Source organism: Vicia villosa, unplaced genomic scaffold (genome assembly GCF_029867415.1).
Source record: "Vicia villosa cultivar HV-30 ecotype Madison, WI unplaced genomic scaffold, Vvil1.0 ctg.000839F_1_1, whole genome shotgun sequence".
Lineage (NCBI taxonomy): Eukaryota > Viridiplantae > Streptophyta > Magnoliopsida > Fabales > Fabaceae > Vicia > Vicia villosa.
The window spans coordinates 644,669-656,528 of NW_026705372.1; positions in this window are offsets into that span (position 1 = coordinate 644,669).

Genomic DNA, 11,860 nt, shown 5'->3' on the forward strand with positions numbered 1-11,860 from the left:
GGCGAAAGGAATGTCGTTGCCAAACAAGCCTACATAGATTGGGTTAAAGATAGAGTTAAAGATCGCCTGTTGCCTTTCCCGAAGGTTAACCCATTGTACGAGCAACCACCTAAGATTCCAATTGCCACTGTGCCTGCTGAGAAATGTACTCAGGTAGATATGAGAAGCACCCAATTGCACGAAAAGAAGACGGATGCGCCACCAAAACATTGCCTTGTGGACCAGAGAAAGGTTAAGTTGACACATGAGGCCAAGGTGCTGAAAGAAGGATCTTTGAGAGTTCAAAAGAGGGCTAGGACAGAAAGAGGTGAAAGGGATACTACTGTTGTTGTTGAGGATCACCAGGAGATCATAAAAAGGGCCGTAAAAGAGGCAGAAGAGAAACTCAAGCGAGAGTACAGAGAAGACTTGAAGGCTTATAAACTCAAATTAGAAAGGGAGGCTAGAGCTGAAGTGAGGAGTCTGAAAAAGGAACTGGAAGAAGAGACCACCCAAAGCATGGCCGTCGAGACTCAATTGAAAGGGAGTCACCTCCGCAATGCTCGACTAACAGAAGAGAATGTTAAGCTCAGAGATCAAATGATGGGTATGGAGGACGCGCTTGAGAAAGATTATCTCCCAGAATGCAAAGGATGTGACGAACTCAGAGAGTGCTGCAAGAAGCTAGATGGGCAGTTATACCGAAAGGATGTGGTAATCCAAAGCTTCGTCAAAGGAAGAGACGAGAAAGCAACCAAGAAACTGTTTGATGAAACCAAGAAGTGGAGTGATGAGCACTTCAGACAAGGAGGACCCTTATTTTATATTCAGATGGATTGATGTTTTAGTCTGTATGTCTCGACCACCTCCAGGCTTGTTGGATGGGGTCCTTTATTTTTCCTTATTGAACTATCTTGAGGATGTATGGTTTCCCCCAAATTTGAACTCCTGTTATGAATGAAGAAGAACTTTTTCCTTTACTTATCTTAATGCTTGTCCTCTATTACGTTGTTAGCTATTCCATATCAATATTGAAATCTTGGATACTCTGAAAATGGCACATCACGTCATAAGCACACATGCACTCATACATTCACATTATCACATTGCATTTTCAGGTTATTGTACAAGAAACTAATTGGGGTCCCTTTCAGCAACAGATTTCTGCTTCAACAACAAAGCTGACTTCCTTACATCCCTACCGCACCAGGAACAACGAGAAAAGGATCATGGACCATTTTGAACAGAATCAAGCTGCCCTCCGTAGGGATATGGATGTCATGGGGGAAAGAATGACCCAGCTCATGGAGACCCTCCATGTTGTTGTCCAAGGACAAGACGAACTCAGAAAAAGTGTTGCTAGTTTGATCAAAGAGGCCCCTACCACTTCTGGAGTACCAAAACCTGGAGAGGGTCCTGAGGGTGGTATACCTAAGTTGGTAGATGATCATCGTGACGTTATCGACCTCGACCAAGATCTTACCACTTAGTTGACCGAGACCGCTAAGATGTACCGGGCTCTTTAAGAACGTCTTAAGGCTGTTGAGGTTGCTAAAACTTCAAGTTTCAACACTGCTGCTTTGTGCTTGGTGCCTGGGATTGTTATTCCCCTAAAATTTAAGGTACCTGATTTTGATAAATACAAGGGAGTTACCTGCCCAGAGACTCACGTTCGTTCCTACTGCCGTAAGATGGCCGCTCATGCTGAGAACGAGCCATTGCTCATGCACTTCTTCCAGGATAGTCTTACCGGAGCCCCATTAGAGTGGTATATGAAACTCGAGAGATCTAATGTCAGTACTTGGGGAGAACTTGTTGATGCCTTCTTGAAACAATACCACTACAATACTGCTATGGCTCCTAGCCGTGCCCAGCTGCAAAATATGGCACAAAAGTCTGGAGAATCTTTCAAAGAATACGCCCAGAGGTGGCGTGAACTTGCTGCCCGAGTTCAACCTCCTCTCCTTGACCGTGAACTGATTGATCTATTTATGGATACTCTGAAGGGGCCGTATCTCCAGCACATGGTTATCAATACTTCTCCTTCCTTCTCAGATGTGGTTATTATTGGCGAAAGGGTTGAAAACTGTGTCAAGGCTGGTACAATCAAAGATGTAACTAATCCTGTCAGCTCTAATGGTAATAACAAGAAGCCGTATTCTGGGTTTGTGAAGAAGAAAGAGGGTGAGACTAGTACTGCATCTGTTGACCAAAACAGGGCCCATGCATATTCTGATGTTCCTCCTCCGTACTATCCCATGCCATATGTCGTCCCAAATCCATATGTTCCTCAAGCATACGCTGCTGCACTTCCACAACCATGGGTGGCACCTCAACAGCCATTCATCCCACAACAACAAGTTGCTGCTCCCCAGAATCGTCAGCAAAATACTAGGCCTCAAGGTCAGAGAGCTCCACAAAGGCCAAGGTACCAAGATAGGCGTATAGATCCGGTTCCGATGTCGTATGCTCAGCTTCTCCCTCAGTTGCTTGCCGGTCAGTTGGTACAGCTTCGTGAACTTGGTCCTCCACCTAGTCCTCTTCCTCCTGGATATGATGTTAATGCCCGTTGTGAATTTCATTCAGGGGCTCCAGGCCATACAATCGAAAAGTGTAGGGCATTCAAGTTAAAGGTTTAGGATCTACTTGATGACAAGCTTATCTCGTTCACTCCTACTGGTCCTAATGTGCAGAATAATCCTATGCCTTCCCACACAGGTGCGACCAATGCTGTTGAATTGTGTGATGAACAGATCCTGGTAACTGATGTTAATGAGGTCAATATGCCATTTGCCACTATTAGAGAGCATCTCGTGCAACAAAAGGTTTTGTGTGAGTTACATGACTTCTGTTTACAGTGTTCCTCCAATCCAGAGGAATGCGCCAGATTGAGAGAGGAGATTCAAAAGCTAATGGATGAAGGTGTCATTAGAGTGGAGAAGGTTATCCCTGATAAAGAAGTGGTTGTCTTAGAGATTCCTTATTATCCCGCTGATATGACGCAATCCCAAAGTGCTTCTTTGATCATCCATACTCCGAGTACTCCTTTGGTTATTCAGGCTCCGAGAACTCCGTTGGTTATTCAAGCTCTGGATGCTCCTTTGGGCGCCCGTCCTTTGGTTCCTTCTCCCACGTATCCTGCTCCCTCTTTGATGGTTGACTCTAAAGCTGTTCCTTGGAGTTATAACGCTGTGTATATTCGAGGGAAGAAGTACGATTGTCCTCCAGTGGGTAATTTGAGTGTCACTAATATTGTTGGGACTAGTGGCATCACTCGTAGTGGCCGAATCTTCGCCTCTCCTCCTCCACTTCCTAAAGAGACCAATAAAGAAGCAAATGCACAAGCGAAGGGGAAGCAAGTTGCTGTTGATCCTCCTGAGACCCATACTGCACAAGATGTTGATCAACTTCTGAGAATCATTAAGAAAAGTGACTACAAGGTGATTGATCAACTTGACCAAACTCAAGCTAAGATTTCCATCTTGTCCCTTTTGGTGCACTCAGAAGCTCACCGTGATGCTCTAATGAAAGTTCTGGCTTCCGCTCATGTAACTCAAGACATTACTGTGCCACAGTTTGAATGGGTGGTGACCAATATTGCTGCAGGCAATTGTTTGGGCTTCAGTGATGAAGAACTTCCACCTGAGGGTAGAGCACACAACAGAGCATTGCATATCTCCGTAAAATGTCTGGATGCTGTGTTGTCTCGAGTTCTGATTGATACAGGTTCCTCTCTTAATGTGATGCCCAAGGCGGCCTTGTTTAAACTGAGTATGGATGGGGTTATGATGAGGCCATGCACTATGAGTGTCAGAGCTTTTGATGGTTCTAGAAGGTCCGTAGAAGGAGAAATTGATCTGCCTGTCTTGATTGGTCCTCATATGTTCTATATTGCCTTCTACGTTATGGATATAAACCCTTCGTACACTTGTCTCTTGGGTCGTCCTTGGATTCATGCTGCTGGAGCTGTGACATCTACTCTCCACCAGTGTTTGAAATATGTCGTGAATGACAAGATCGTTGTGATCACCGGTGAAGAGGATATGGTAGTCAATAATCTGGCAACATACCGATATGTGGGAGTAGAAGGGGAATTACAAGAGACGCCTTTCCAGGCCTTGGAAATTGTGTCAGTTGACAGACTCCCTGTGGTTGAAAACAAGAGGGAAACTAGAGCACCCCTCTCGTCTTTAAATGATGCTAAGGCCTTCTTAGAAGCTGGTACTCCCCATGGTGCCTGGGGCAAGCTGATTGACGTTCATGAGAAGCGAGACACGTATGGCCTTGGGTATCAACCATCTTCTTCTACTCAGCTCAACATAATTCCTGGAAAGAAGGTGATTCCCCCCATTTCTCAAGTGTTTGTCAGTGCAAGCACCAGTTCTGGAAGTCATGTTCTCGCCGTGGATGATGATGATGAAGAAGATCTCTCCAGATTCATTTGACATGCTGCGCCTGGACAGGAACTCAACAATTGGACTATCTTGGACATCCCTAGAGTCACTTTCATGGAGATGTAATTTTCTTGTTTCGATAAGTCATATGCTTCGCCCTGAGCATTTTGACCACTTGTATAAAGAAGGGCCCCCATGTTGTTTCAGTTTGTTTAATATTGAATGAAAATCATATCTTCGCATGCAATTACTGTTCCATTTCTTTCATTTTTTGCTTTTTACTTTAAAAACTTTTTCAAAAAATGGCAAAGCTTTCCTTTTTTTTCCTTTTTATGTGTTGCATTCTAAGGCATAAATCATCCATCGTGCAGATCTGGCTCGAATTCCATCAAAAATGATAATGTTACAGTTCCACGTCCTGATATCCTTGAGAATCCAATTGACCAAGCTGATGAGGATAGTGGGGAAGATTGTGAAGTCCCTGAGGAATTGGCAAGACTTTTGAGACAAGAAGAGAAATCTATTCAGCCACATCAAGAAGCCATAGAAATCATCAACCTCGGTACAGAAGAAGCAAAGAGAGAAGTCAAAATAGGGGCCGCTTTGCAAGATGATGTAAAGAGAAGGTTGATTGAGTTGCTTCGAGAGTATGTGGATATCTTCGCCTGGTCATATGAGGACACGCCTGGTTTAGACACTGATATTGTTATGCACAGATTACCACTCAAACTAGAATGTCCACCCGTAAAACAGAAACCGCGAAGAACCCGACCTGATATGGCTTTGAAAATCAAGGAGGAAGTTGAAAAACAGTTGAAGGCTGGTTTCTTATCTGTATGTGAATATCCTCCATGGATTGCAAACATCGTACCCGTTCCTAAGAAGGACGGAAAGGTGCGCATGTGTGTCGACTATCGAAATCTGAATAGGGCAAGTCCGAAGGATGATTTCCCTCTGCCTCACATTGATGTACTCGTCGACAACACAGCTCAGTATTCGGTATTCTCATTCATGGATGGTTTTTCTGGCTATAATCAGATAAAGATGGCTCCTGAAGATATGACCAAGACTACCTTCACTACCCCATGGGGTACGTATTGTTATAAGGTGATGCCGTTTGGTCTTAAGAATGCCGGCGCAACATATCAACGAGCAATGGTGACCCTTTTTCATGACATGATCCATAAGGAAATTGAAGTATATGTCGATGATATGATTGTGAAATCCCAAACTGAGGAGGAACACTTGGTATATCTCGAGAAACTGTTTGCTCGTCTGCGAAAGTTCAGGTTGAGGCTTAATCCAAACAAGTGCACCTTCGGAGTGCGATCTGGAAAATTACTTGGGTTCATCGTGAGCCAACGAGGGATTGAGGTCGACCCTGATAAAGTAAGAGCAATACAGAATATGCCAGTACCAAAGAATGAAAAAGAAGTTCGAGGATTCCTTGGGAGATTGAATAACATAGCCAGGTTCATCTCTCATCTCACTGATACTTGTGAACCCATCTTTAAGTTGCTGCGCAAGAACCAAGATATCCGTTGGGATGATCATTGTCAAGAAGCCTTCGAGAAGATTAAACAATACCTCCAAGAGCCACCAATTCTCATGCCTCCAGTCCATGGGAGGCCGCTTCTTATGTACTTAACTGTGCTTGAAGGATCTATGGGGTGTGTGCTGGGCCAGCATGACGAGTCCGGTCGAAAAGAGTGTGCCATTTATTACCTGAGCAAAAAGTTTACCGATTGTGAATCCCGTTACTCACTACTCGAGAAAACTTGCTGTGCTTTGGTATGGGCTGCTCGCCGACTAAGGCAGTACATGTTGACTCACACCACTCTATTGATCTCCAAAATGGACCCGATAAAGTACATCTTTGAAAAACCGACCCATACAGGAAGACTAGCACGATGGCAAATGCTTTTATCAGAGTACGACATTCAGTATGTCACACAAAAGGCCATCAAAGGAAGTGTCCTCGCAGATCATCTCGCTCATCAACCATTGGAAGAGTATCAATCAATGAAGTTTGACTTTCCTGATGAAGATATCATGAAACTGGATGATGACGAAGGGCCCGAACCAGGGGAGCGATGGACTCTCACGTTCGATGGTGCTTCAAATGCTATGGGGCATGGTATTGGGGCTGTTTTGACTTCTCCTCGTCAGACTCACACTCCTTTCACAGCCATGATATGCTTTGACTGCACGAATAATGTGGAAGAATACGAAGCTTGTGTAATGGGCCTTGAGGCAGCCATTGACATGAGAATCAAGATCCTTGAAGTTTATGGGGATTCTGCTTTGGTCATACATCAAGTAAGAGGGGATTGGGAAACACGACACCCCAATTTAGTTCCCTATAGGGACTATATCTTGGAGTTGTTGCCCGCTTTCGAGGAAATCACTTTCAATCATATCCCCCGAGAAGAAAACCAATTGGCATATGCTTTGGCTACCTTAGCAGCTATGTTCAGAGTTAGCTCCCCTAAAGAAATGCCAGACATAAGGATCCTCCGTTACAAAGAACTTGCACATGTATTCCCTGCTCATTGTCTTACTGCTGAAGATGTGTATGACGAAAAGCCATGGTATTACGACATCAAAAGGTATGTTGAGAAGCAAGAGTATACCGAAGATGCTACGATTGGTGATAAGCGAACGCTTCGAAGGTTAGCATCTAAATTCTTCTTGTCAGGAGACGTCCTGTACAAAAGAAACTATGATTCAGTTTTGCTCAGATGCGTGGATAGACACGAAGCAGAATTGATCATGCGGGAAATTCATGAAGGATCTTTTGGAACTCATTCCAGTGGGCACTCTATGGCGAAAAAGATCTTGCGAGCAGGATATTATTGGATGACGATTGAAAGTGATTGTTATGTGTATGTGAAGAAATGTCACAAATGCCAAGTGTATGCTGACAGAATTCATGTTCCTCCAACTCCTCTGAATGTTCTGACATCGCCTTGGCCCTTTGCTATGTGGGGCATAGACATGATTGGACGAATTGAGCCACAAGCTTCAAATGGGCATAGATTTATTCTTGTTGCTATCGATTACTTCACCAAAATGGTTGAGGCTGCTTCTTACAAGAACGTAACCAAGCAAGTCGTCACTCGCTTCATCAAGAAAGAGATCATATGCCGATATGGGGTTCCAAATAAGATCATCACTGATAATGGGTCCAATCTTAATAACAAGATGATGGCGGAGTTGTGCGAAGAGTTCAAGATTGAACATCACAATTCATCACCCTATCGGCCAAAGATGAATGGCGCAGTCGAAGCTGCTAACAAGAACATAAAGAAGATCGTCCAGAAAATGGTTAGAACGTACAAAGACTGGCATGAGATGTTACCATTTGCCCTGCATGGCTATAGAACTTCAGTTCGCACCTCAACTGGGGCAACTCCTTTCTCTCTTGTCTATGGCATGGAGGCTGTACTTCCCGTCGAAGTGGAAATTCCTTCGTTGAGAGTCTTGATGGATGCCAAACTAGATGAAACAGAATGGGTTCAAACGAGGCTTGACCACCTCAATTTAATTGAGGAGAAGCGCTTATCCGCCATCTGCCATGGCCAGTTGTATCAAAAGAGAATTAAGAAAGCGTATGACAAGAAAATTCGGCCTCGAGAATTCCACACAGGCGACCTGGTTGTAAGGAAGATCTTGCCAATTCACACCGATCCAAGGGGCAAATGGACTCCCAACTATGAGGGACCATACATTGTGAAGAAAGCATTTTCAGGTGGTGCTTTAATCCTGACAAAGATGGATGGGAAGACGTTCCGCTTCCAGTCAATTCAGACTCAGTCAAAAAATACTACGCATAAAAGACCCGCTAGGTCGACGTACCTAGGCAAAAATAAGGGCATCCCGGCAAACCAAAAGGGTTTGGGCAAAAATTAGGGATAAAACAAAAGAGAATAACCCGCTAAGTCGAAAACCCGAAAGGGCGACTTAGGCAAAAAGGGGTATCCCACTGGATTTAAAGCCTGAAAGGGCGATCCAGGAAAAAGTTAGGGATCAAAAGCGAGAGGCTGCAGTCTGAATGTCCTCCACAAAAAACCACTACGCGCCCTTGGCAAAACGGACAGATCGATCCAACTACTACGCTTCTGAAGCAAAGCATTGAGAAGATCAAGGATATGGGAACTGTAGCAATACCAGTTTTTATGGAAATTCGAGCATTTCTCCTTGCCATTTTGCCTATTGTGTTTTTTTACTTTCTTTTTTCGCAACTACCTCATTTAGGAGTTGCTTCCTTGTACAGAAGCCTATTCATAGGCATTCCATCAATAAAATGATCTTTTGATAAAAAGATTTCCTTCTTGCTTTTCATTTTTCGCATGCGAGGTGTGATTTAATTCGTTATTAAACATTGCATTGAAAACATGGGGGAATAATAATCATAAATCAAAACGAAACATGATGTTACATAAACATAAAAGTGCTCTAAGGGGCACCATTTGCATCCAAACGTTGTTTTCTGTGCAGATTGCAGGTTCTAGCCGTCATCTTGGCTTATGACATGTCACAAAGGTCGTCATCATCCCGCTTGAAAGCTCAAGAGTGTAATTCATCAGTACTGGTAAGCATGGGGCACTTGAAGAGATCCATATCCCTCTTCCATATGGCAGACGAAGAATGGTCTCTCAAAACTCATGATTCCCCAAGCAATAGGATGTAAGGAAAGTCGAGCAAAGTCACTTCCTCCCCAACAGAGTTATGTTCTAACCCTCAACGTAGTTTGGCACTGTAGGGTTCCAACATCAACCCACAATGGTAGTTCAAGTTCACAAGCAACGGACCCCAATGATCCAACTCTTCTGTCCCACTGAGGCCTTTATTGGGCACTCATTGCATATAGAATTCATTACTTACAACATTGCATCCTCAAAAGCGTAGCATATCTATTACAGTGGATCATTACGCCATAAACTCAAACATGCATACGAAACATAAGCCAGATAATAGGAGTCAGTATGGAATCAGGACAATGACCATCCTTCCAAAAGTTGTTACCTGTACAAACTTTACCTGATATCCGCTATTATATCACAAACACTCTTAAGCTGCGGTGCCGATACGAGGTGTCCTCAATCCCCGAAAAATGTCGGACACAATGTCTTTTTGTTTCCTTCCTTCTGATGTCGAGTCGATGTCGAGTCGTAGGTCGCACGAGATCTATCCGTTTTGCCCTGAGGGTCGTACGAGATCTTCTCCCGATGTCGAGTCGTAGGTCGCACGAGATCTATATCTTTCTGTCCTGAGGGTCGTACGAGATCTTCTCCCGATGTCGAGTCGTAGGTCGCACGAGATCTATATCTTTCTGTTTTGAGGGTCGTACGAGATCTTCTCCCGATGTTGAGTCGTGGATCGCACGAGATCTATATCTTTCTGTCCTGAGGGTCGTACAAGATCTTCTCCCGATGTCGAGTCTTAGATTGCACGAGATCCTTTTTGTTTCAGTCCTGAAGATCACACGAGATCCTCTCCTGTCGTCGAGTCGATGTTTAGTTGTAGATCGCGCGAGATCTATTTCCTTCCAGTCGTTGTTTCATATGACATTCCTTTTGAGAACCTTGTATTGGCACCTCAGGCTACGTTACAAGCTATCACCCTTCTTCTAATTACTCACTGTAAATATGTCCATCAGAAAAACAAATTTCTCTCTCCCCCGCAGATATCAAAACAAAAATAATAAAAGAACAAAGATCATACCATCTTTTCGGGACACATTTCAGGTCTTGGTATTTAATCTTCTTCTATCTCGAATATTCGAAAGGCTAGCGCCAATCTCATTTTCGAGTATAAGACGATTAAATAGGGGCAGCTGTCATACCCCAAATTTGTCCTACCCTATTCATACGGCTTATGATTCATGTACATACATCACTTAGGTCATAACTCTCACTCACGCATTCATATCATGGGTGCTATTCGAAGGCTAGCAAGAAAAAGCTCTGTTGCAAAGAATTTTGATCAGAGAATAAGGAGACTGAGGTATAATCATGTGGTTCTATGTTCAAGGAAGCCCTCCTGGATCGGGGTTTCTCTCTGTCTCAAGTCAAGGCATTGGTTGAAGGCTACTGGCTTGCAATTCATCCGGTTCTTTAAATCAGGGTTTCTTTGACCAAAGTCAACCAGTTGACTTTCTGGTCAACATTTAATCAGGGATGGTTTCTATGTGTGAAAAGCTTCTCATACTGACTATGTGGATGTGGTTGTTTGACTGGATTTGATTGGAGGAGATTTAATCAAGAATCCCATCAATGATCAGAAAAATCAGAACAGTTGACTTCTGGGTCAAAATCAGAAGAATCAATCAAATATTGACTTTCGGTGGAAAATCAGTCAAGAAAAGTCAAAGAATGGATAAAATCGGGAGTTTGACAAAAGTTGCCAAAAATAGAAAAAATCAAAAGTGGAAAGTTCCATACTTAGAAAATTTTTCGGCCCTTAAAAAGTTTGATGAACAGTCCACTTCACCATCAGTTTACACGTGGCAAATGACACTATTTGGAGAAATTTCCAACACCAAAGTTGTTCCTCTCATGGAGGAGAACAACTTTGTAGTTGGACACTTTTCCATTTGAAGCTTGGTTGAAGAGTTATCAAGATGTGAAGTTGAGGTTTTTTATTTGAATCAAGTCATAAAGCTGGGCAGAGTTTTGGTCATACGTGAAGCATTTCAACAAACACATGGCGTACCATCTTTGAGACAATATTCAGAAAACTACAAGCACCCAATTGATCTAAGTATGGTATCATTCCATTCTCCTATATGCCTTCTACACAATGAACCAATTATTGAGCCATTTGGATAGATATTGAGTCATTCATGAAGCCCCAAAGTCAAGTGCTCACCAAGTCACCACTGCAATGGCAGGCTGGGCAAAATCCAGGTCATGCGCATGCATTTTGTCAAACATCTGGCATGCCATTTTGGACATCAATTTTAAGACTCTACAAATATCCATTTGGGTCAATCTTGATGTCAAACCGCTCATGGCTATGTGCTCTTTCCAACAAGCCATAGATGGAATTTATTGAGTGTGTGGGAAGCAAGATAAGAAGACCTAAAGTTGCTCTCTGACCAAGTCACGTTTAACCAAGGTATAAGCCCGAAGTGAGGCATACGCACGCAGCCATTGTCTAGTTGCGTACCATCATGTTCCAATGCATTTTTAAGGGATTGTAGACATTATCCCTTGATCATATCAACGCGGAACATGCTCTATCATATGCCCTCTTCCATTAGAGAGAATGTTGGTGCCAATTGGTTGATCGTGCATAGAGTTACACAAGCATAAAGTTCCCTAGTTAGAATGATGAGAATGGTTGGTGTCTACCACATTATGCACATGAAAGGGATCTTGCACTTACTCTAAAAATCCATGCATCGTTGCAGAAACAAAAAAAACACGTGGAAAACATGCCATTAGTGATTACCTGCTTGCTAAAGTTTATGGGAAAGAAAT